At 32.3% G+C, this 26,735-nt stretch overlaps 1 long non-coding RNA gene across 6 annotated transcripts; it reads left to right on the forward strand.

The window, feature by feature from the left end:
* The first annotated feature begins 3,112 nt into the window (after positions 1-3,112).
* On the forward strand, positions 3,113-26,735 carry LOC132708794 (uncharacterized). 6 transcript variants are annotated; one of them, XR_009620028.1, is made up of 7 exons: positions 3,113-3,450; positions 3,502-3,632; positions 3,689-4,061; positions 7,635-7,816; positions 8,615-9,737; positions 24,586-24,629; positions 26,592-26,735. It is a non-coding gene; the product is annotated as an uncharacterized LOC132708794 (long non-coding RNA). The 6 variants fall into 6 exon arrangements; XR_009620027.1 differs by having other exon boundaries at positions 3,114-3,450; positions 24,586-26,735; XR_009620026.1 differs by lacking the exons at positions 24,586-24,629; positions 26,592-26,735 and having other exon boundaries at positions 3,125-3,450; positions 8,615-8,835; positions 9,164-16,371.

Raw genomic sequence — 26,735 nt, forward strand, 5'->3', positions numbered from 1 at the left:
GTCGACTCTCAATATTACTTATCATCTTCCTATACCACGCATCAGTACTACTGCCAAAATCAAGGACTTGCTCAGGGCTCGTACTAACAACTTCCACGTTGATCGGGACACTTCTCGAAAGAAAATCCGGAACGACATTATCTTTCCTTTTTCGGTGTACGATGTCAAAATCATAGGGTTGCAAACGAAGAGCCCATCTGGCCAATCTTCCGGTTGAGTCTTTCAGATTATTAAGCCAAGTGAGTGAAGCATGGTCCGTGACAATAGTAAAATGGCTCCCTTCAAGATAATTGCGCAGTTTTTCGACAGCCCAAATGACACCTAAACACTCACGCTCAGTAGTGGAATAATTACGCTCCTGTTTTGTCAACGAACGTGACAAGAAGCAGATTACCTTTTCTCCGTCGCCCGATTCTTGGGTCAGAACAGCGCCAAGTCCATAAGCGGAAGCATCGGTCTGAAGGACAAAGGGTTTCGAGAAATCTGGACACGTTGATATAGCAGCTGAGGCAAGTGCATTTTTAATATGATTAAAGGCAGCCTCGCAATTGCTATCCCAGACGAAAGAGGCATTCTTGTGGGTCAATTTGGTTAACAGCGCGGTCAGGGTGGAAAAATCTGGCACAAATCTTCGGTAGCAACCAGCCATACCTAGAAATCTCCTAATCTCTGTAATATTCTTGGGCGGAGGAACCGTCATTATGGCTTCAACTTTTCTGACATCTACATGAAGACCTTTAGAGTCAACTACAAATCCTAAATAATTAAGGAAGGGCATACAAAACTTACACTTCCCAGGGCTTAATGTTAAACCTGCTTTCATTAGGCGATCAAATACCTTACCCAAAATGATTAAATGCGTTTCAAAGTCGGGAGAAATTATTATAATATCGTCCAGATACACCAAAACATACTGTTCTAAATCTGAGCCGAGGACGGCATCGATAAGTCTCTGCCAAGTTGCCGGTGCGTTAGTAAACCCGAACGGCATTCGCTTGAACTGAAAAAGTCCCCGTTGTGGTACTGTAAATGCGGTATACTCTCGACACTCCTTCTTCACTCCCACTTGCCAAAATACCGACTTAATGTCCATGGAACTTAAATATCTTGCTCAACGCAGCCTGTCCATATATATATATATATACGTGTGAGATTTTGGCGAAACGTCTGCAGGAATCCAGTCGGATGCAGGATTTGCAGGATTCCAGTTGGATGCAGGATTCCAGTCGGAGTTCAACGAGCGAACGGATGATATCCCGGAGTATAGTGTCATCACATATATATATATATATATATATATATATATATATATATATATATATATATATATATATATATATATATATATTCTCACGTATTGATTCACGGATGGAAAAATGTGATGACACTATATTCCGGGATATCATCCGTTCGCTCGTTGAACTCCGACTGGAATCCTGCATCCGACTGGAATCCTGCAAATCTTGCATCCGACTGGAATCCTGCAGACGTTTCGCCAAAATCTCACTTGGCATCTTCACGTATTGATTCACGAACACTCGAAGTGTTGATTGCCAAGTGAAATTTTGGCGAAACGTCGGATGCAGGATTCCAGTCGGAGTTCAACGAGCGAACGGATGATATCCCGGAATATAGTGTCATTTGTGTATTGATTCACGATATATATATATATATATATATATATATATATATATATATATATATATATATATATATATGATGACACTATACTCCGGGATATCATCCGTTCGCTCGTTGAACTCCGACTGGAATCCTGCAAATCCTGCATCCGACTGGAATCCTGCAGACGTTTAGCCAAAATCTCACTTGGCATCTTCAATGCTCGCGCTCCGAAAACACTTCGAACACTCGAGCGCGAGCATTGAAGATGCCAAGTGAGATTTTGGCTAAACGTCTGCAGGATTCCAGTCGGATGCAGGATTTGCAGGATTCCAGTCGGATGCAGGATTCCAGTCGGAGTTCAACGAGCGAACGGATGATATCCCGGAGTATAGTGTCATCACATTTTTCCATCCGTGAATCAATACGTGAGAATATATATATATATATATATATATATATATATATATATATATATATATATGAGATGACACTATATTCCGGGATATCATCCGTTCGCTCGTTGAACTCCGACTGGAATCCTGCAAAACTTGCAGGATTCCAGTCGGATGCAAGATTTGCAGGATTCCAGTCGGATGCAGGATTCCAGTCGGAGTTCAACGAGCGAACGGATGATATCCCGGAATATAGTGTCATCACATTTTTCCATCCGTGAATCAATACGTGAGAATATATATATATATATATATATATATATATATATATATATATATATATATATATATATATATATATATATATATATATATATATGTATATGTATTGGTGGTAAGCCGCGTGTTCATCCGTTATATATATATATATATATATATATATATATATATATATATATATATATATATATATATATATATATATATATATATATATATATATCCCATTGTGTCCTAGGAAACCTATACTGGACTACTCCAGGATGTCTACGTCATCATTATACATTTCATCTTTCCTTTCATTTCATTTCATTTCGTCCACTTTAACAAATTCCAATCATTTTTTTATGTTTTTTTTAAGAAATCCGCAACCCCAACAACTAAACCTTACTTTTCATGATAATAATTAATAATAATAACTGTCCAAAATCCGCCAATTAACTGGTTTATAAGTAAAATTCCGTTGATGGATAAGGATAAGGACATAGCTGCTTAACTACTTGTTAAAAGATAATTACTGATTATTTACATTCATCGTACTGATTACCGAGACCTTGCACCAGTTAGTAGGCAAGTGGCCCGAGGCTCAATGGCCTAACCGGAATATTGCTATACGGTGGCGATCATTGCACCGGATCTCCGTGTTGTGGTAGCCAGAGAGAATACTTCGGTTAGTGGCGTTTATTTGTAAACTTACTTAGACCTCGTATTCCGTTTCAAACAATCCTGGGGTAATCGATCAAAGGAAATAAGCTAAGAGTTGGCTACGGCGTTGTGGGTTAATCCGCTAGAAAATGCCCATGCTTTAATTGTAGCTTACTTAAACATACCATTTCACCAGAAATGGCCCAAGGCGTTTAACACATGGTATTTACCAGAGAAAAAGCAACCAATTTTTCTCTGTATACACAATCATTCTAAGCTTATAAAACATTTATTTAGGTAGTAAAGTGCTGACCGTTTTGAGAATTAAATTTTTGTTTAAATATGAGGTTTTGCTAGTAAATCCATCAAGGAAATGCTAGCATTTAGTAGTCTTGGACAGTCAAGGCGACATGAGCAACACCAATGTTGTCTGATTACTATTTTTCCGATTTAACCAAAAAAAAAACCTCCATGCAGGTTTTGCTTTGAAGATTTAAGCTGGACCTGGCAAGTAATAATAAACCAATTTGGTAAAGTCTTAATGTATGGCTTGTTTTTTTAGCTAGCATCAAAGAATTGGGTCTTGTATCTTGCGGATGAAGTCAAAGCAGCCAACTGTTCCAACGGAAATTTGAAGTAATTGAAAACAGGATGATATCTATTAGTTATTTATACCAAACTTATGGAAACCGGGTAATTTTGAAGAAAAAATGAGTTTCTGGAAAAATAAAACTTTCTGGTAATTTTAGCAGCAAGAAACTGTTGTTTAAGCTCTATGAATAGAGAACTTCCAGTTGCTGTTTTTCTGAAGTTTCTAATTAGTTACAAGGATGACATATTTTGGGTGTTATGTCAAATAATGGCACCACTATTTGATGCTGCTAATAGGGAATTTTAAAGTAAAACCAAAACTAACCAAGGCTTTGTGTTTAAGATCAGGACTTTGGCAAAGCATACCGCTTGTTTATCTGGCTGAGCTTTGGCTACTTGAAAATTGATAGAGCGCTTGAAAGATGAGGTGAAAGAGTATTGGTGTGTCAGCATGGAGAAGTTCTTTGTAGTTCCTACCAAGTTCGCCATGAAGAAATTGCAAGGTCATTTGAACAGATGGGTCATTTTTAAGTAAGTTTCTGTTAGTTTTTATCAGGCAAATGAAAATTTTTGTACCCCCAGAAAGAGCTTCGAAATTTGTATGTTATTCTGACATTTTGGAAAAAGAAAATCAAGAGAAATTAAGATAAAATAAAATTTTGTTTTTGATATTTTAAAATATCACAAAACTGCAAAAATGAATACATTTTTTGACAAACTTTTGTAGACTAATGAATAGACGAACTAACCAACACCAAATTTTTTGTAAGAAAAATTTCAATAACATTTAAGCATAATACAAATTTTTAATTACTTTATATAAGTTTTACTTTTGGCATATTATGGTTATTTTTTACAGTTGCGGTTCATACCATTCAGGTTGTCTTAAAAGTTTTATTTTTTACTTTATCACACGTTTGGATTCGGCCATTAAAATAAGTGTAAGGTTTTTCAAATAATTTGGGTTTTGTCAAAACAGAATCTAATTTAAACTTTTTAATTACATAAGGATTTAATATATGTTAGCGCAATTTATAGTAGTGTAACAATACGCCCTATTTTATATTTCAATTATAAAAAACTTGCTATCTCATAAAAGGGGGCCAAAAATATTTTTATCGCTTGATTAATTTAAATTAAACGCCATATTGTTTAACTTACTTTTCGCGTTTTCCCAGAATATGAGGAATTTTGATTTTCATTATTTAAATAAATGTTTTATAGTTGACTATGGTATTTAGAAATGAAAGATAATTTATTGTACTTTTGTATTTTTCAACAAGTATTTAATTAATTTTCAATTAACTTACAGCTACCCTATTATCCATTAATCACATTTAAATCCACAAAAAAACATAAAATATGCAATACAATACACAAGTAGATCAAGGTGTAATGGTTTAAAAATCATTATAATTTATCTTACTTTTACTTTTAATTTTGTTAATTTAGAAATTTTTATTTCTAATTTGAAAGTCTCTAAATCTATTTCTTTAATATTATTTGGAAGATTATTGAAGAATTTTAGAGTAAAATAGTTAATGCTAGACCTAGAGTTCTCAAATCTGAAAACTTCAGGGTTTATATCTTCATTAAAATGGGTAATATAATAGTGAAAGTCATTCTATTGTATAATTACCTAAGTGTTCTTTTGTATTTTTTAGTAATTAAGCCATCCAATCTGCATCAGCAAGGTATTTTTTATTTTCAATTTATTAAAATGTTCTTTACATCAACTTTACATGGTAACTCCTCTATTCTTCTTATTGCTCATCTTTGTGGTGCAAAGATTACATTTGCATCTGGAGATATCAATCAACACATTTTTTTACTCTGAGAATTGTTATGCTAAAGGTTTTCTTAACTAAATTTTTACAGCAGAATAGCGTTAAAAAGATACAACACTAAAAGAAGTATCTTAAAACTATTTATTCGCACATCATTTCTAATAAAAACCATTAAATGACATTCCATTTATTGACACATGAAAATTAAAATATATATATTAACAGAATAAAGTAACTAACTCAAACAAACTGTCTTTCTATATTTTCCAAAATTTCTGGAGTAGGCAGTACTTCAACAATGCAGTTTTTTTTAATGCATGATACATTAGTTCAACTTCAAATGGTAGCATTCTTTTTTCCATAATATAATTTGCTCAAGACATAATCACCAACAGAAATGTTTTTGCTATCTCAAAGAATATTTCATTATTTGATTTCAGAGATAATATCTACATCATCCGAATTGTCATCACTGTCTGTCCAGCTTTCTTCATATTCTGAACTCTGAGGAAAGTTTTGTTTCTGGAGCTTGTTACCCGAATTTTCAATTATTCTTCTACATTGTCATTCAGTATCACGTTTCAAGTTACAGACTGTACAATTTGATCATCAGTCAGTGTTTCTCTTGTTACGATATCACTATCAATGCTAACATAGTTGCTAAAACTAAAGTCACTAAATCTGGTTTTAACGTGTGGGTGTATTTGTTGTTTTTTCAACCACTGGTTGAGAGGAAGGTCTTTGTCTGAGTCATGCTTCAAGCAATTGCATATGAATGTAATTTACGGCGTTCAAGAGGTCTATAATCTAACATATTACACATTGGTCCATTGACTGAAGTTTCGAATTTGTTTTAGGTGGTTTAAACACAAATTCCATTTGTTCTAATTTCACATAGAGGTAATTCTTAAGAAGCAGTAAATTGTTCTTTGCTTTCATTTCTTCATCCTATTCATGTAACTCATCTGTAAGCAAGCTTAACTGTTTGCCCACACCAACAATTTCCTTTTTTCTGATCCAGGCATGTTTGCCGCCACCAGAACTGTAATCTTTTCTTTAGCTCCAGCACAATGTTCAGTGTTCAGAACAAGTTTCAGTGTTATATTGGTATCATTTTATAAAATAGGCCTGTTTCATCCGCATTAAAAATGTTTGTCGTAAATTTCTGATACACGTTCTATCCAACTCCTAGAATAGTTGAACTATGCTTTTCCAATCTTGGTTCACAATTCACTTGTATTTTCTTGTAAAACACTAGCCCGTATAGGAATGTTTCCTTCCTTTTTTGGGAGTAAACCAACTTAAGAAGTCCTTTTTCAACTTCTCGGCGCTTAGATTTTCCTGATTTCTCACATTTAAGGCTAATAAAACCTTTTACAAGCTTTAAATCCTCACTTTCCCACTTTGAATTTTTTTAATAATGTCATATTTCTACTTAAGTGTAAAAACTTTTGAGATATTGTTTCTCCATTTTATTCCGTGATTTACCGTTTACCGAATGCCAATAAAAACTCCGATTTTACGAGCATTACTTCTTACACTACGCACCGACACAGTAAAAGTACATCGAATAAAAGTTCATTTTAACTGGAAGTTCATACTTTTGTTTAGGTCTGAAAGAAAATACATAAGCTATTTACCTAACAGTGACATTGGTTAAATATATCCTTTCTACAAAAACTAAATATTGGCAACACCGCCACAATGCAAGCAAAAATTATGATAGAATCTGGTAAATAATTAAATAAGGAATCTTTTAAGGTTTCATTCATTCATTCAGTTCATTAGTTTCTGCATCTATTATAACTAAAGCACAGTTGGAATTAAAGTTATAAATAAACTACTAATTAAATCATTTTTGTTTGATTCTTTTTAGACAACCATTTTTTCTGTCATTCACGTGTTAAGTGATAAAGTCATGGAGTCGGCCATAAACCATTCACCCAAGTCTGATAATCCCCTTCCCATTGCTGTATCCAAAGTTTAGTTTTTTTTTGTATCCGCTTCTGTGGTATCACACCCACAGTTGTTTTTGATTTTTATTTGTCAATATCAATATCATTGATATATATTTAGAACAGTAAAAGTTGGAGCACTGAACTCTATGGGTCTCCTCGATTGGTCAAATTATAATTAAGGTGGAGTTTTAATTTAATTTATTTTATGATTAACTGGTATAATGTTTTGGAATTTCTTTTGTATGAACTTTGTGTTTTGTTAGAGGAATTCCCTTTAAACTTTAGAACAATGCCGTGGCTTAAGCTAGACAGAGCTCCGCCTCATCATCGCAATTTTTAAATGCCAATTTTGAAAACAGGTGGATTGGAAGTCATGACTTTCATAATTGGCCCTCGGGATCCCTGGACACCACTGAACTTTTTATGGCTGTGGCTTCCAGCCAACCACACCGGATATATGCGTATTATAGACGCGTTTGATACTGTAACCTCGCAAATGATGTCCAGTGTCAGCACTAATCAACATTCGAGAATTTATTATGTAAGTGAACGTTTTTCTGCCTTTTTAACTTATCTTCAGTTAGTTTCCATTAGTTAATTGTTGTTAGAGCCTGGATAATGAAAATAATATTTAAAAAAACCTATCCATAAAAATATTTACTAACATAGCCACTAGATGATGTAGACCATAAATAAGTACCAAAAATTTTCATAAATTTTACATATCACTAGAGAGTCAATCATCTATCAAAAACTTTTCAGACAATTTTTAAATTGAAACAAATGTTCACAGTTCCTTGAAATATTACTTCTGTTAAGTAGTTGTTCTTTTTTATTTTTATTCTTAGATTTTATCCAACTGTCAGCCCCTATGAACATAGATGAGTCATGTTATGCCCAAAAAATTCTTTAACGTGAAGACTTACATTCTCCCTCATTGATAGATTTATTATATTTTATTGTCATTAAAATTTGTAGGTAATTAGTTTTAATTTATATGCTTTTGGACATATTCTATTTCCATGTGAATGAAAAGATTTTTGTCTCTCGATTCCTTTAGCGTTGGTTGTTGATGGTTCGAAGTTGCTGAAGTCTCGTCCATCATATTGTTGGCTTCTTCAGCGCTTAATTGAAAAATTTGCAAGAAAATTTATAAATAGTAATACATTAATTTGTGGAATTTTCGGTGAATAATTAACAACCAAGATTCTTGATTAAGTTATTTTGCATGGCGTCAGAAGAATCTGCTGTGGTTGTTGGCAGATAAATTCGCAGGTTAAATTAGATTTCAAGTTTCAGGAAATTTAAAAAAAAATCTTTCTTCTTTTTGTATGTGGAGTATGTCGGGGTCACCGTCTCACTTCCTCAGTGGAATGCTCTCCGCCTGACGAAATATTGATCCAGCATTCGTCACTGCACACTAATGTCGGACGTTTCTGAGCCATGAATGTTGTTTTCTTCATGAAGGAGAAGGGTCGGGGTGGAGTAGCGAGCACCTCTCAGTATGTGGCCACGGTATGATAATGCTTTGTTTTGCACTTTTGTTTGTTTATTGCACGCGTTGGTTTTAATCATCTTTTAACTCTTCATACTAGAATTTGCACCAATAGCAGTACCAGGGAAAGTCATTAATGCAGTCATAAAATATTTAAAATTTTCATAAGATCCACTAAACAGGCATTACAGCAGAACCAGACCAAATTGAATAAATGCAATTAATTGTCCGCCAAATCTGAATACTTTCCTAACACTGTTCGATAGGTAATAAATTAAATTAAAAAAACATATTTTATTTTTATCAGATTAGAATATATTTTTGGCCATCTCATTGGAAGATTTTTTTCACAGCTGAATTATAAAATATGGTTATGTTTACAGTTGACTGTAGGTTTTGCTTACATACTTCTGTATTTGCGTAATTCAAATTAGGTTACATGTTGACAAAATTTAAATTTATTAAAGAAATTTTAAGGTTCAGTTATATGGCCACTTGTGATGAGTATGTAATAAGAAGATAGTAATATGAGACATATGCTTATTCTGCTGCTTTAATAATATAAATACGCGCTCTAATCGTAGGATAAGACAGTCTTAAAGTCGCTTTGCAGTAGTAATTATTGTGTTACTTGTGTTTTATTTTTAAATGCGAAATCCGTTGGAAGTAGTGTACCGGATCGCCCTTGCGAATCGATAGTGATTTGTGCGCTGGATTACCCTTTTATTGTCAGTGCCTTGGATCGACGGTACGACACGCTTCCGTTTCAATGGTTAAAGAAAGGATTACAGATCTACATGGCAGAGCACTTGGGACTCCTGGTACCATAGACTATCGGTACGCCGTTCGAGAGCCAGCAGGACGAATTGTTGTAACCCAGCGTCCACTACAACCAATACCTCACTTGGGAAGTGAATCTCACCGACGAACGTGTTGGTTGATACAGAAACGAAACTATGAACCTATTGTAAGTTTTTACTGAATTGTGTTCCTTACAGTTGTGATTCCTGTTAGTTAAGAAGCAAAAATTTTAAATTTGTTGGTGAAAATTTGATGAAAAAATTTAGAAATAGATTATCGGATATTACTTATGCTCGAAGAAATAATTCTACAAATAATCAACCGCGAGATATAGACGAACTTTACTCTAATATTTCTTTATTATATTGTATAGCCGAAAATAATTCTACTTTTGTAAATACTAGTCTAGAAACCGAAACTGTTAGTGCAATGGCCGACGCTTTGAGATCAACCGTTAGTTTGCTAAAAACCTTTGATGGTACCCCTTCTCGTTTGGATTATTTAATTAAATAAATCGACACTTTTCGTGCAAGGTATTTTAATAACGATGTATCGCAACAAGAATACGTTATTTTGGCAATTAAATCAAAAATACTAGGAACAGCAAAGATTTTTTATTAACTCGACCAGACCTTACAACTTGGGTCGAGATAAGATTAGAGTTGAGAACGTTACTTATAGTTCAAAATCCTCAAAATCTAGATAATGCTATTGACATTATTACAAGTTACGAAATTCTTACAAGTCAAAGTCAGTTTAGAAATAATTATTTACAAAATAATAACCTAATGCGGCACAATATATAGAAACCAATCATTCATATTTTGTCCAACACCCAAAGAGTATTTAACAGCCCACCAATTCAACTCTATAGTCAATCGAATTTACCTTTCAATCCCCTCATCAAATGTCACATCAAAATCAATTCTTCAAGCCACAAAATCAATTTTTCAAACCGCAGAATCAATTCTTTAAGCGACAAAACCAATTTTTCAGGCAACCCTTTCAGCAACTCCACACCTCTAATCAAAACAACACCCAGAACTCAAAAAATCAATAGCCCCAACCAATGTCAGGTGTAAGTATACAACCTAAAAAGCCATTTTCTCAAATAAGACCACAATACAATAATTTCCAAAAACAGCGACATTAACCCCGAAACTAACGAAACGCAAGCCGATTTAACCGACCTTAACGAATACGATTATTACTGTTATTACGACCCAAACTACGAAAATGTTGAACAGTTCAAAAAAGAAAATAGCATCGTTGATCAATTAGAAAATTTTCAGTCAGTAGACTCGGACCAAGCAAACCCTGTTTAACCCTAAATAGTTTTCAAATAAAACAGTTACCCTACGTCGAAGTCCCTAACCATCAAATCCGTTTACTTATCGATACAGGTTCCAATGCATCTCTTCTTAGACCCTCTTTAGCAGAAACTTAGTTTTCCGAATTAATTAAACCTTACGTAAATACCCTTCAAACATGTGCAGGTTCAAACAAAGCTACACATAAAGCAACTATCCCATTATTTACTTGCTTTGGTATCACCGAACCGATTGAATTTATTCTTTACCCATTTCATGAATATTTTGACGGTATTTTAGGAATTAAAGATCTTTGTAAACTAAATCTAAATATTGATTTAAAGAATACGAAGTTAAAAGCCATTATATAGAAATTCCCTTTCAATATAGAACAAATTTCGACGACTACGTAGTAGAAATTCCCCCACCCCAAAAACTATACAAAAAGCAACACTTAGGACTAATCTACCCAATAATAATAACCTAATAATACGACATGGATAATGCCCTACTATCGTGAAGATGAAATTGAAATACAAGCAACCCTTGTTACGATTACAAATAATTCCTATACTATCGATATATTTAATCATTCGAAGGTAGCGTTAATAATAACTTACTTTTAAAACCATTTGAACTTAACAACTTTGAAATATTTAATTTAGAAACACCAGTTCTGAATAGTCCAACGATAGAAAAAATGATATTGGAAATTTAATACCACACGATCATCTAAATTCGAAGGAGAAGGAACAGCCTTTTAAATTCATAAGAACATTCGGAGTTACTTTAACTTTTGCAAATGAAGTAAAACACACAATTAAAACTAGCGACGAAATTCCCGTACATGCGAAACAAGAAGTCAATAGACAAAAAGAAGAAATGTTACAGGAAGGAATAATTCAACCCTCAAGTTTCACTTGGAATTCACCAGTGTGGATTGTACCAAAGAAAGCAGACGCATCTGGACGTAGAAAATGAAGACTCGTCATAGACTACAGAAAATTGAATCAGAAGACTATAGACGATAAATACACAATACCTAATATCAATGATATACTGGATAAACTAGGACGATGCCAATATTTCACAACGTTGCACCTCGCCAGTGGATTCCACAAAATCGAAATGGATCCTGAAAGCATCCCGAAAACAGCATTTAACATAGAGCATGGACATTACAAATATACACGTATGCCATTTGGTCTTAAAAACGCACCCTCTACATTTCAGCGCGCAATGGACAATGTATTGCGTGGATTACAAGGAAAAATATGTCTCGTGTATATGATGACATCATTATATACTCGACCAGTCTTCAGGAACACATGGACTCATTAAAATTAGTCTTTGAACGACTTGCATCCTTCAATATGAAAATACAATTGGATAAATCTGAATTCCTAAAGAAAACAGTCTAATTCTTGGAGCCATTAAATATTTTAAAATTCCCAACACTCCTTAAGAAATTAAATCCTTCCTTGGTCTTGTCGGATATTACAGGAAATTCATAAAAAAAATTGCTAAAATTACTAAACCACTGACACATTGCTTAAAGAAAAACGTTAAAATAACCCAGGATAAAGCGTTTAATCTTTGTAAAAAAATCTTAACTAATGATCCTATACTCCAATATCCGGATTTCAATAAACCCTCCATCTTAACCACAGACGCAATCGGAGCAATTCTTTCACAAGGAAACATTGAAACTGATCTACCGATAGCATACGCTAGCCGAACACTTAATTCTGCAGAGCTTAACTACTCTACAATAGAAAAAGAAGTTCTTGCCATCATGTGGGCCACAAAGTACTTTCGACCTTATCAATTTGGTAGAAAATTCACTATAGTATCATAAACCTTTACAATGGCTCTTCTCCATTAAAGAACCTAATACAAATGAGTCAGGTGGAACTAAAACTTCAGGAATATGAATACACTATTCAATATAAAAAAGGCAAACAGAATGTCAACGCTGACGCCCTCTCACGACCATCAAAAGAAATACACCCCGTAGACCTAGTAAAACACCCACTAACACTTATGTCAGCTGTATGTGAAGAAGACGAGAAAAAAGATGACCAATATTTATGGCACGAAAAGATTAAACATTTCTTCGAATCACAGGAAAACCTGTTTGAAAAATCGCAAAAAGGTCTGAACGAGTTTGAAAAATTTGATCAAAATTGGAAACCAATCGAACACTCGGAGATAATTAAGGAAATTCAAGCAAATATTTTTGATCAACAAAATTATAAAATAGAACAAGACATTACTGTAGATTTTAAACAAAAATTTAACAACCTACAATATCTTACCGATAAACTCTAAACCAGGAGAAATAGCAACATTATTTGACAATAAAAATAATCGTTTTATTTATTATCTAGTCACTAAAGAAAAATCTAACCAAAAACCAACCTCCTATATGCTTTGGAAAACCTTAATTAATACGAAAAACCATGCAAGAGAGAATCATGTTACACGAATAGCAATCCCTAAACTAGGATGTGGACTAGACCAATTGGATTGGCTAAAGGCAAAATCAATGATTAATCACCTATTCCAAAATCAAAATATTCAAATATTCGTATGTCACTGTTCGAAAAAGAAACCCAAAATTAAGATAATTTCGGATATTCAAATAAGACCTCCAAATACAGTTAAAAAGACATTACAGCCCGAAAAACTAGAAGAACAAAATAACCCATCTACAAGTAAAGAAGGTCACGAAAAGGTAGATAACTCTGAAATGGACACGGTTCATTCATCTAGGGAAAATCCAATTATAGGAGCTCCATATGTCAATAAAGCCCTTAATACCTTTAAAAATGAAATTCTATTTAGATGGACTGATTTAACACAACCTCATGCAAGAACAGACACTTACTGTTTACATTTCCTTAGTAAGGAAATGGAACTAATAATTATAAGAACTTTCTAGGAAAGGTTTAAAAACAATGCATTTAAACTCCTCATTTCTAACACGTTACTCGAAGATGTTAAAGATCAAAACGAACAGAAAGAAATAATAGAAAGATATCGCACTACAAAGACATCACATCGAGGAATGACAGAAAACAAAAAATATTAAGCAAAAATATTATTGGCCAAGCCTGGAAAGAGACGTAATAAATTTCGTTAATACATGCGAAATATGCCAAAAAACGAAGTATGATAGACATCCTTATAAAATCGTTTACAAACTTATACCAATCGGAACTAAACCCTTAGAACATATTTATATGGATATATACTCGATATTCAGGGCAAAAATATCTTACAATAATAGATAACTTCTCTAAATTTGCAGCAGCATACCCAGTAATGAAACTTCCCTCGAAATATGTCATAGCTTAACTAAATTCTTCTCCAAGTAAAATTACTATGAATAACGCACAAGCTTTAAAAGTAACCTAGTACAAGACTTATGTAAAACGTATCGAATCGAGTTACATTTCACTACCCCGTATAATCCAAATTCAAACTCACCAGTCGAAAGCTTCCATTCATCCCTTACAGAAAATCTAGTCACTCTAAAAAATGAACATCGTACCAAAACGATCCAAGAGCGAATGGATATCGCAATATTAGTAAACATTCTTCCCATGAGTATACTCCTTTCCAAATTCTAAAAGGAAATCTAAACCATCAATGAAATTTTGAGAAAAACCTAAATCAATTGCAAACAGATTATGTGTATGAACTTGCGCAAATCTTTACGGAACTTAATGAAAAAATAAATTTAAAACTTAATGCAAAAAAGGCAAATGTTTTAGCAAAACTAAATCAAAAACGCGAAAATGACCTCGAAATACCCCAAGGTACTAATCAATTAATAAATACACCTCGGAAGTTTACACAAAAATTACAACCTAAATATAAACTAATTCAATTTAAAAATCAAAGACACCTAAAGATGTTAAAAGACATTTATAATTTTAGGTAAGAATGAAGATTGCCATTCTCCTGCTGCCGCTAATCGTATATACCCCATACCAATTAATAATAAAATATCCGTTATATACAATCCCTATCTTTTGAAATCGACAGACGATTTCTTTAACCTAAAGGAAAACTGCTATAAAATCACTCCAATAACCTGCTTAATAAAAACGAACCCTGTATTCCGCAAACAATTAATTTATCTAATCATTGTCCAATGATTCCTCAGCCTCAACTACCCAGTTAAATGTATTGTAGTTATCCCAAATTCCCAAGAAAATATATATTTTTATTGCCCAAATCAAAAGTGTTGAAATAATAAATAAAGCATCTTTAATTCTGCCCGCAGAGTGTAATGTTAAAATTAAAAATTAAAAAAAATGTCTCAAAAAGGAGACATAATTAATTTAAGACTAAAACCTCCGTCAATAGTTTTTAATGAAAAATTGTTTCATAATATCGAACCACTAAAGAGAAATTAATGTTGAAAATATAAAAGAAGATATGGAAAGTGCTCGAAACCTAGCAAATCACCGTCCTAAAACCCTTAACTTTTGTAAACTCTAGTGTTTCAATTACTGTAATACCTACTATTATAATTATACTAATAATCTATTTTATTATTACCTAAAAATAAAATAAAATTTAAAGGTGGGCATAGAACTAGAAACTATTCGAAAATGAACCCCGATTTTCTCAAACTTTAGGAGGTAGGAGTTATATGGCCACTTTTGATGAGTATGTAATAAGAAGATAGTAATATGACACATATGTTTATTCAGCTGCTTTAATAATATAAATACGCGCGCTAATCTTTGGATAAGACAGTCTTAAAGTCGCTTTGCAGTAGCAATTATTGTGTTACTTGTGTTTTAAATAAAAAATCAAATTTTTTCTTTGTTTAAGTTAATTTCTTGTAGATGGAAACTTTATTTAAAGACAGGAAGATTGGTAGGCATATAATCAAAATCTGGAAAATAATACGTTAGATTCTGGTAATTTCTTTCTTGCAGTTCACAATAGTTGTCTCGTCGATTTTCATTTGGCATCCGGTTTGCAAGGTTAGAAACTAACTCCCTTCTAACTTCTGATGCTCTTCTTGGTCTCTTGCTTTTAGGCAAAATCAGTAGCCATATGTTGGAATTATCCAGTCAGTTTATTATTGGTCTGCTAACAGTGACGTAGATTTCTTCGCAGGTAGTAGGTTTGGATGATTGCAGCAAGGAATCTTCGTTCTAAGTTCTTTAACATTTCCTTGCGGACATAGGTACACTGACGTCGTCATTTCTTTACAGGGACTTCTTCGATATATATAGTGTAATTGATTTATGATTAAATATTTATTACGCCATTTAGCAACCTTAAAGAGACTCTGATGTTTAAGAGGGGCAGAATACAAATGAAAATATTCAAATTCATTTTGATTTATTGTTGAAATATGCAATAGATAAGTTATCCTATTATTTAGAATAAAGCTATCGATAGTAATCAATTTTTCAAAATGTATTATGGTTTCCAAGCTAATAGGCAAGGGCATTTTATTTTTTCTCAATTGTTTAAGTTCACTAAAAAGGTCGTTTAACTTAATAAAACTAAGATGTAATATTCTTAATTTGGCAATCGGTATGGAATTTTCAATATCTTGCAATATAAAATCAATTATTTCGTAAACGTTGATCATTCCATTAACAATATTTTTAATAAGAAACATATTTTCCCGATAAGTTGTTTTTTGAACAATATCACTAACCTGATTTAATTTTCTTTCGATCAGTTTTTCATTTTGTTTTATTTGTTTAATAGTAGAGTTAAATTTGGCTATTATGTTTGTTGAGATTGAGTTTTGATTTCTAATATTCCTTTATAACTTATTTTGATTTAATTCAATTTCAAAATTTTTAAAATAGTCCGATGCTGCGGCATAATACTCCGGGTGTTTTAGTAATGAGTTTATGTTATTAGATCGCAACCTTAATTTATTAATTTCGATTAGTATCGCATTAAGGTCGTACTAATACATAAGGGTGTAGGAGTTTTCAGTCAATTTTGCCTGCCTTAGTTTAAATGGTTGTTCGTATTCATTATAAAATATATCGCAATATTCTTTAATTAAATTAAAAATTTTATGTTTTCCTTCGGAATTAAGATGATCAATGAAATCATTTTTTTCCAATTCTTTACAGTTAAATTTTTCTACAGTAACAAGTTGTGAAAAATATAATGTAATTCTGTAATTTCGCAGTTATGATACTCTTGAAGTGAAACAAGAATCTCACCGTTTTTTACTGACGTTTTAATTCTCACTTATTCGACTCGCGGAGAAATTGTTATGCAATTAAATTCGGAATGCATTTTTTGAAATTGTAATTTAATATTCGTGTAGGGTGTTTTTAAATATCCCTTGTTAAAGTCGAGATTTGCTTGTAAAAGTGTAAGATTGTCGAGACCTAAAAGACCGTCGAATATGTTATGAAATTTGAATAAATAAAATTTCAAAAGATGGGATCATTGCACTGTAATGATTTGCTGATTTTTGAAAGACAGTAGCTTCTATAAAAGGATCATTTATTATATAATGAAGATATAATTTTTGTGCAATATTGGGATCGATAAATGACCTAGTCGAGCCTGAATCAATTATTTTTTATATTATTTCTGATGATCGCTTGGATTTGACTTATTAAAATATATAATTTGAGGTGTTACGTCTTGTGATTGCTCATAATCAGGTTGCTGTTCGTCATATGTTTGTTCTTGTTCGTCGTAATTGGGTAAATAAAGACAATTTTCAGTGTCATAATCATAGGATCCATTATTTGCATAATAATGATCATAGGTAGCTGTATCCTGGTAATTTTGATTATCGCTAAATAAAATTTGGTTTTCTTGGTCCATGTTTTTCGGTTTCGGAGTTAAACTTGTTTTATCGTAAACTTTGGTGTATTGTAATTTTGTTTTGAAGTACTAGGTAAAGGTTTATATGTTGTTGACTCTATTCACGACATCGGTGTGGGTGGTGGAAAGTTTTTTTGTTGATTATTAGGTTTACCGAATACTTGAGATTTAGTAAAATATTTTGTTGTGGATTTCTATTAAAATTTGGAATTATATTGATGGATTCTGCGCATGTTAAAACTTGGTGGTCTAGGAAAGTCGTATGAAAATCATATGGGTTTTTTGCATTGACATTTTGTAGTCTGAGCATGTCGTGATTTGGCTGGAATGAATGCATTGGGAAATTTGTTTGAATCGATCTAAAACTGGGAATATCTCTATCAATCGGAATACTTTATTTGTATTGGTTTTGAAGATGATGAATGTTAAATTCATGGGTTAAAATTTGCAAAGACTTCGTTAGGTTATTTGGCCGCATACACCTGACTGTAGTGGCAAGAGGTTCTCTTGTGTCACAACAGTTATTTTTTTCCGGTTAATTCTATTGAAATGCAACAAATCGAGTACGTTTCATATATATATATATATATATATATATATATATATATATATATATATATATATATATATATATATATATATATATATATATATTCCCGAAAATCGTTCCGACTGCGCCAGTTAACTAACCAGACCGTGGTTGCCGATTTTTAAAAAAATAACTTTATTTTCGAATTACAAGTTTACAAGATTACAACAAAAATATTTTCAAATGACTGCCCGTTGCGCATCTTTCCCATCGTTATGTTGCGAGTCTTGCACACTCAGCAGGTTCTCAGGGTGTATGGTAACATAACTCGTGTAACTTTCCAAGGTAGAGCACACTTTTAACAACTTATCTAGTTTCTATGTTCTATTTTTTTAAAAAAAGGTTTATTAATTAAAAAAATAAACATTAAAAAATATTAACAGTAGGTAGTGTTTTTTTTATTAATAAGAATCGTTTATTATTTATCTTGTTGTTAGGATGTTATTTCATTAAAACTCCAAAAGTAAAAAGAACAGTCCTCTAATATTTGTTGTTTCTGAAGGACACGAGTTGGTAACTAAAATGTAGACATTTTTTAGGTAGATATTTTATTTTTCAAAACAAAAATCCCAAGTAACCAGTGCAGTCGCGATCTCATCAGCCTAAATTTTTGTTCATAGACAGTCAGTAGCACGTCACTGACTTCGTTAAAAAAAAACAATGAAATTTGCAATCATTTATGAGCTGATATCTCTTAATTTTTCTTAAGTCAGTCGCACGGTTTTTACTTAAAAGTAAAAACTAATTTTTCTGCATGCTGTCATATTAACGATATTGCTATTACCATGCGGAAAAGAGGTTTTTTATTTTTTAAAGCGAAAACCGTACATCGAGTTGAAAAAAACCTCAAGATATTAAATTTAAGGGGTACCGTCAATTTCTGCCAAAACAGACAGTGAAATTAATTACGCCCGCCACTGGTGTATTTTAAAAAAAGTGGTACACTAAATAATGCCTCTTGATACATAGTACATATGTGCCACATTTCCATCTGTAGTGGTATTACAGATATTACCGCCTTGTATCTAAAAAGTTAAGGCGTTTAGGACACATGTTCATATAAAGTTTTCTTTTTAAAATGAACCCCAAAATTGCCGCCCAAATTATTGACATTCAATTATAAAACACCCTATATATAGTACCTTGTTTGCTTATCGCCAGCAATTTAAAAAATGAACTACTCTTAAAACCAACAAGGAAACGGTTACAAAACATTGGAGATAAAGGCAAACGGCATTAACTACATAAGAACACAAGTGGACTACAGAGAAGGGGCTAATGGCTTTATCCCTTTGTGCTAGTAGCTGTTTAAGGTCATATGACAGCAGACTCTATTTTCTTTTTAAAATGTTAAAGCAATTTTTTATTTGTTTTGAAGATAATTTCGATTAATACAAATACACAGTACATTAAAAATAAGCAAAAAGAAAATACAAACAAATCAATTTCAGCCATCATTGAAATAGAGCACAAAAGTCATGGTATTTTTTTTGTTTTATCTTTTACTCCTGTATATTTTCGAAAAGGGCCCAATTTTTTATTGAAACTTACAGATTGTCTAAAATCATCTGTCTATCTCAGTTCCTATGTAAAATGGACAAACGATTATGACATACATAGACTTCGTTTTATTATCACGTGAATTGTGCAAACATAATGTTATTACGCCATTACTTTTCTTATCTTATGGCCCTTAAAGTTAAGTATTAAGTAGATTGAGGGTGTTAATCATCCATATGCCTCCTGTAAACAAAACAAAAGTTATTTATAGAACACATAACCTCCGTTTTTCCATACTTTATTAGCCTATGTTTTCAATAATACACCACAAGGATGTCCATTATTGTTCGTGAACCATATTTTTGTTTCCAAACCTCATAATTTAATCGCATTCCAATTCTCAATGCTCCATGATATTTCGTTTCTCATTGGGTGTTATTGAAAGTTCCATGGGCACGGTATCCCTTTTGGTTGTGCTTTTCTTGGTACGCATTGAAATGGTCATTATTCAGACCAGGGAATGGTTAACAATTTGTTTTCTGTGCTCAAATTGCTTTAATGAGCTTTCTTTCCCTGGTTCCGTGGTTATGGCGCAATGGTACCAGCAGAAATACCTCCTGAAATTCAAAGTTTCTTTCCGATAGTTTTCTGTGGTTTTTGCTGAGGATCAATGTCATGCTATTTCATCACTATTCCAATTGTCCTCCATTTTGGCGATTCAAGTGTCGTTAAAAGTATGGCTCGAGAATAAGAGGAGTTTTCTTTTCGTTTTACGATTCGCCGACCGTGAATTTTCTCATCGAAGTGGTTCATGTTCTTATTACATTAAATTCGTGACATGTTTGTGACTGGTCTAATAATATATTTTTTAGAGTTTACAAACTGTCTTCGCCATTTTGTTTTTATTTATTATCAATTGCCTGTTTTTGAACGAGGCATGTTGAATGATTGAGAAAATTATTTTTTATTCTGCGGAAAGTGGCTCAATTGATTTTCATCCTTTCCACATATTGAGATAAAAATTAACGCAAACGAATAAATAGAAGTCAATACTTGCAAAATTAATAGAATTTGCTATGGTTTTCTGGAAATTTGAACGTAAGGTTTTGCTAAAGTTTTATGCTGGTGAGATTTTCTTGTTTTTTACATTTTCGACGAAGAATGAGCTGCGAGTTAGTTTATAACAAACGTTTTATATATTCCGTAGCTTTTATTGTTACAATTTTTTAAAAATATCATCGGCACTTTGTGGCAAAAGTTGTTTAAATTCATTTGTGCTTTTAAAATATTATTATACAGTGTGTTCACATGCATGGGAATCTCAGAATCTCAGCTTAGATTAGTTTAGGAAAATTTTTTGTTCTTTGTAGCTTATTTACATGCCGTTTAGAAACAATTTTCTTGGCCTGCTGGGATATTTGGCAAAAACGAGAATTTGACGATGTCGATTTTTTTTCCGGACTTTATTTGAAGAGGTATAAAAAAAACTAATAACGCTTTCTCATTGCCACTTTTAAGGTACTATATGATGCTATTTTTAGATTTTATATCCTACGTTTTTGGCTTGTGAAGAAACCATAAATTTTATTTTGTATATTGTCCTAAAGAAAAGTCCACCCTGTGTTGGAATCAGACATTTATTATTACAAATTCAACGTACGTATTTTCAAGTAGGCGTCGTAAAGAAATACCATTGAATTGTACAAAAAAAAATTCTTTCTAAAAAAAAATATCGCGTGTGGTACATTGTTGAATTTGTAATAAAAAAGTCAGAACCCGGTCTATTTTTTTTCGGAACATAAAAAAATTAGCTTGATGCTTTCTTGAAAACGAAATATCCGATATAGAATCCATAATGTGGTATTTTGAAAGTACAAATGAGAAGGTGTGAATAGTTTTTTTGGTATCTTTTGAAATAAATTAAGAAAAACCTAAAATCGATGTTGTCAAATTCCCGTTTTTGTCAAACATCTCAGCAGGCCATAAAAAAATTTCAAGTTTCTATACAGCATGTAAATAAGCTTCAACACAACTTATTCCTAATTTAATATAAGCTATATCTTCAACATGTACCAAGCTTAGGATTCTTACTTTGGACACACTCTATATACTGAGTAGAGCACTGCTGCAGGATTCGTTTATATCTTTATTAAGGGTTTATTTCCTCGAAAAATGTGGAAGTATAAAAGGTGTTTATTAAATGTAATGTTTGACGATTTTCGAGATCACATGACTATCCGAGGTCCAACAATAAGGATTATACTACCCAATATGCTAAACAAGTCTCCTTTATTTTCGGAATATCATTTTTATTAGTTATACTGTAATCATAGCCGAAATTGTCATGGAAATTTGGAAGAATCGGTCCTAGATAATGCCAATTTTGATATTCCATTTTTCTATGGATACTTTGTATACTTTATAGAATTTATATCGACATGAATTTGGATTTTACAGAGTTCGCCAAATTTGGCAAAACTAAAACGTAAAGACCTTTTTAGCTAATATTATGCGACAACAACCCACCGTATTTTTTAACGTTTTTAATGGTACCATGATGCTCTCTCTCTCCCCCCCCCCCTTTTTTTTTCGTTTTGGGGAAAACTTGTTTTGTAAGTTGGAGATTGTGTATGGGTGTAAAATTGATTTTTTTATTTTAAATGCATTTGTAGACACTAATTATTCTGAGGAAGGTCATGAATGACCGACACGTGAATAATCGGGCAACTTTTTGAGCACTTTTGTTATACACAGACCTAAAACCCAAGAATCAACTTGCTAATATATATATAGGAAAGGTCTAAGATTTTATTTTGATAAATGGATTTTGATCAAGTAAAAGCCTTCTTAGTTCAATTTAACAAAATTGTTGCACAAATAACTATATTTTTTTTTTGGAGAATTGTTTGTAGAATCAAAAAACACACGTAATTGGTCACATGTTAAACTTGTTGCTTTGCAGATATTAGTAGTAGGAATTTGAGTGTACTTTGTTCACTTTTAGAAATACATCACCTCTATATCGAAAATCGAAATTTAGAAAATCTTTATCCGAGTCTCTCTTCTGCTGCAATCAGTTATCATTCCGGTTAATATTGTGAGTAAAAGTGTCTCCGAGTTGTGGCCTTGACGACCAGTAATACCTATAACTTGATATAATTAGTATCAAGTTTGTAGCAATAAAGCTTTTTGTGGGGCATAGCGATTTATCGGAATTCTTTAGTATTCAAAAGATTTTCCAGAAAATATATTAAAATATATCAGTGGGTGTTTCAAAGGCAATTTCAGGTGCTGATATCATCATATCATCAAATAATTTCAGATTTGGTCCGCACAGTTGGATTTGCCATTTCTTGGGCTCGAATAGTAGAAAAGCGTATTTCATTGCCTATCATTATTTATATCATTGCGGCCAGCATCATGGGCAAAAACAATGGGCATGTTTTCAATATCACAAGTCCGAGCAACAAATGGTGCGTAAAAATTATTGGGCGCTTTCAATGTGATCATCGCTGAAATCGCCCAGTCAGTGTCGTCAGGGAACTCTGCAATCAAATCATTAGTTTGCATTTAAACTTAACAAAACTATTTTCATTTACACAAACTCTTGTAAAACATATCAAATAATCGTTATTTACAAAACACAGGTATATAACGGTGGGGCATACCTACAGTATAGTCACTATAAGTGTCCCCATGCGGTTTAAACTAAATTGATTGTGGCTCCACTACGAGTACGCTAAGCCGTAAAGGGTTAAGCGAATTGAATTAGATTGCTTGTATAACTGCTAGATAGCGTTTCCCACAAATAAAATGAATTTTCTCGAGATAATTATATATTGCAAGAAAAGACAAGACGGACTAATAAGAGTCTAATACGCCAGTAAAAACCGAATTTCGATATGTCTTTCCGACCTTATAATACCAGTTAAAAAATAAAACTTGAAATAATTTTGCATTTTTGATATTTTGGGAATTATAATTATTATTTCGTCCTTTTAGCGATATATAAATTTACTTGATTTGGTATCAATGATTTGTTTACAAAAAATTTCCACCACCCGTTCAGATACTTTTCATGACTACCAATAGTCTTTCGTCCGTTCGAAGAGCGCAGAGAAGTTGTTAGGTAAGTCTTTTTGCATCGTTGTCGATCTTTGCTATTGTTATTCTCCGTAATTTTAATCCAAGAATGAAGAAAAAAAAAGATTGTCTTTATAAACCTAGGTCCGCAAATGCTTAGTTTCCAAAATACGGGGTGTTAAATGTTAAAAAAATCATCTCTTTTACAATTTTTAAAATATTTTTGACCGGTTTTAGCAACATTATTTATAATGGTAAAAAGCCAAGTTTGCTTTGATTAGATTGAATTTGTGGAGTCCAGTGCCGTCCGTTAGGTGTGCTAATTGTATTGTCAACTGTACTCTATCTACATTTTTACAATTTTTCTTATATACTTCGAATAAACCGCTAAACGTGTCAACTTTTCTGACTCGAGTTGTTTGCGTATCATGCGTCGTTTTCAATCGAAAAAATAATAATCACGAAAATTGACAAAACATTTCAGTAAATGTCCTAAAAAATTAACACTGAAGAAAATGATGAAAAATGAGAACCATCAGTTTAATGGCGGGCATGTAGGCAAACATAAAAATCTTAGGTATTAACGGAGCTTAAGTCGTTAAAATAGCTTTAAATAGGTTTGCTTGATTGTGGTAGACAATGATTTAGTAGCAATCCTGAGATTGTCGAATTTATTCTTTTGTTTCGGTCAGATGCCTCACCACCCCTTACCAAGTGCAAACGTGTTAAGCGTTAGGTAAGTTAATTATTTTTTTTTAACGTTTGTTGATGTACTCTTTACCTGTGTGTTTATAAAACGCTTAGTACCTATTATTGTAAAGTATATTAAGTGAATAATCAGCTTAAATATCTCGAGGTGTTAGACGGAAATATTTATTTTATTTTATTATTTATTTATTTTTTATATTTTCTACTGTACAGCCACTGCTCAGAATGTTCTGACTCACTAATGTTTTCTATGCTCTGTTTGGTTCTTCTTAGCACCCAAATTTCTGCGATAAAGCAATGGAGCGCTATAACTACAAAAAGTAATTTTATGCCAAATCATTTTTTTTTTAATTTCAATCTTTAATTAATCCTATGTCACATTCAAAAATATAATCCCTTGTTTCTTTTTTAATTGTTGTTACAGTATAAAATGATATATTTTGCATGAGTTCTGTCATTTATTAATTCCTAAAAACAATAAAATGACTTCTGTGTGAAAGAAGGATTTTCGTACGTTTTTGTTTATTTAATTTCGAAGATCGTAGTAATCTTGAAAGCTCAGCTTTTGTGATCTAGATTTATATGAACTTATGAATGTTCAGCCGAAAATGGGGGCATGTTTTTTAAAACACCCTGTATAGGATACCAGATTTACCTTTTTCTTATTTACCTAAGTTACCTACTAAGTTATTCAATTCAATTTAATACGGTCAAATTACTAAAGAGCTGACCTAAATTGTAGATCATAAGTAATTCATGTAAGTCATTGGAAAGAAGCCGGCAGGAACAATACTTTTTGCTTGTATACAGATCCAAAAAAAAAAATGATTAGTCGCTAAATTGCCAAAAACCTTTTGTTAATTTTGACACTGTTTTGTTAATTAACTTTACAGTTGGTATGCAGCTTTAACCAAAATATGCTGACCGATTTTGTTAAAGTGATTTTATTAAGAAACAAACCAAGAAATTAAATGACTATACAACAGTTATTACCCGGCACTCTTTTCTGTTTTCTTTATTTTTTGTTTATTTGATTTTTAAAAATGTGTTTGTCCTTTTTGCTGCTGTTTTTCAGTTATATATTTTAAAATATGAAATTATAAGCGAACAATTGGTGACAATACGTAAACTCTTTTAGAAAATTTACTTTGTTATCCTAGCACAAGACCGTGTCCCACGTTTTATTTGGTTGAAATCTTCGAGTGTACCTATATAAATTTCGTATGCATTTCAAATTATTTATAATTCTCAAGGGTAAAAGAACTACATACTAATGTCTCTTCAACTCCAGTTGCGTTAGTATTAGTTTGAGAAATTTTTTTTTTTCTGACCAGTCTGATTTATTTTACATATACATAGAAAAAAAATGTTCATATTATGAAGTTCTGATAAATGTTGTTTCTGGAACATACGGTAAAGGTTTTCAACTCCGGTCAAGTTTTTTTGCATTTATTTTTGAATGATTGATATGAACAAATGCGAAGATTTCGCTTATTTATGCTAGTGTGATATAGTGTGATATTTCTCAGATTTTTATATCGCTCAGGTCAGATTGTAATTTAGGTATTTTTCTTTAGGCATAGTAATACAACGTTAGTTATAATAATAAAATTGCTTTATTTGCAGCATTAATTATATTTAATGCCTTACTAAAAATGAAAATTGCTTAGATATAATAAAATAAGCGAAAAATTTAATTAACCTCGTACAGTGATTCACAGTTAATATCACACTAGTGAGCAATACGACCAAAGTTTAACATTTGACCTGACCATCACATCTTTTTGGATATCTGTGTATACAACATCGACCTGTCGGTTTTTGTCCAAAACTTCTGAGACATACTGAGTAATATGAACAAGCTTAGTAGTGTTAGATCTCTGCATCCTGAGGTAAAAAGATCTATCAAGAAATTATTTATATTGAAATGTTTAATTTATCGATGTTTCAAATACTTATCGTGTATATTTACCAAATTAACTGTCTGCAGTCAGCCAAAAGCGGACCATTCTTTCACCTGCTCCGAATCTATATCAGCAGATTTGATTCCAAACATAGGTGAGTATAAATATTTTTAAATAATTCAATAAAAATCAATATCCAACAAATTGTTTTGTATTTACTACTCCTTTGA

The sequence above is a fragment of the Cylas formicarius genome, unplaced genomic scaffold, assembly GCF_029955315.1.
Source record: "Cylas formicarius isolate icCylForm1 unplaced genomic scaffold, icCylForm1.1 PGA_scaffold_12__32_contigs__length_19106922, whole genome shotgun sequence".
Classification (NCBI taxonomy): Eukaryota; Metazoa; Arthropoda; class Insecta; order Coleoptera; family Brentidae; genus Cylas; species Cylas formicarius.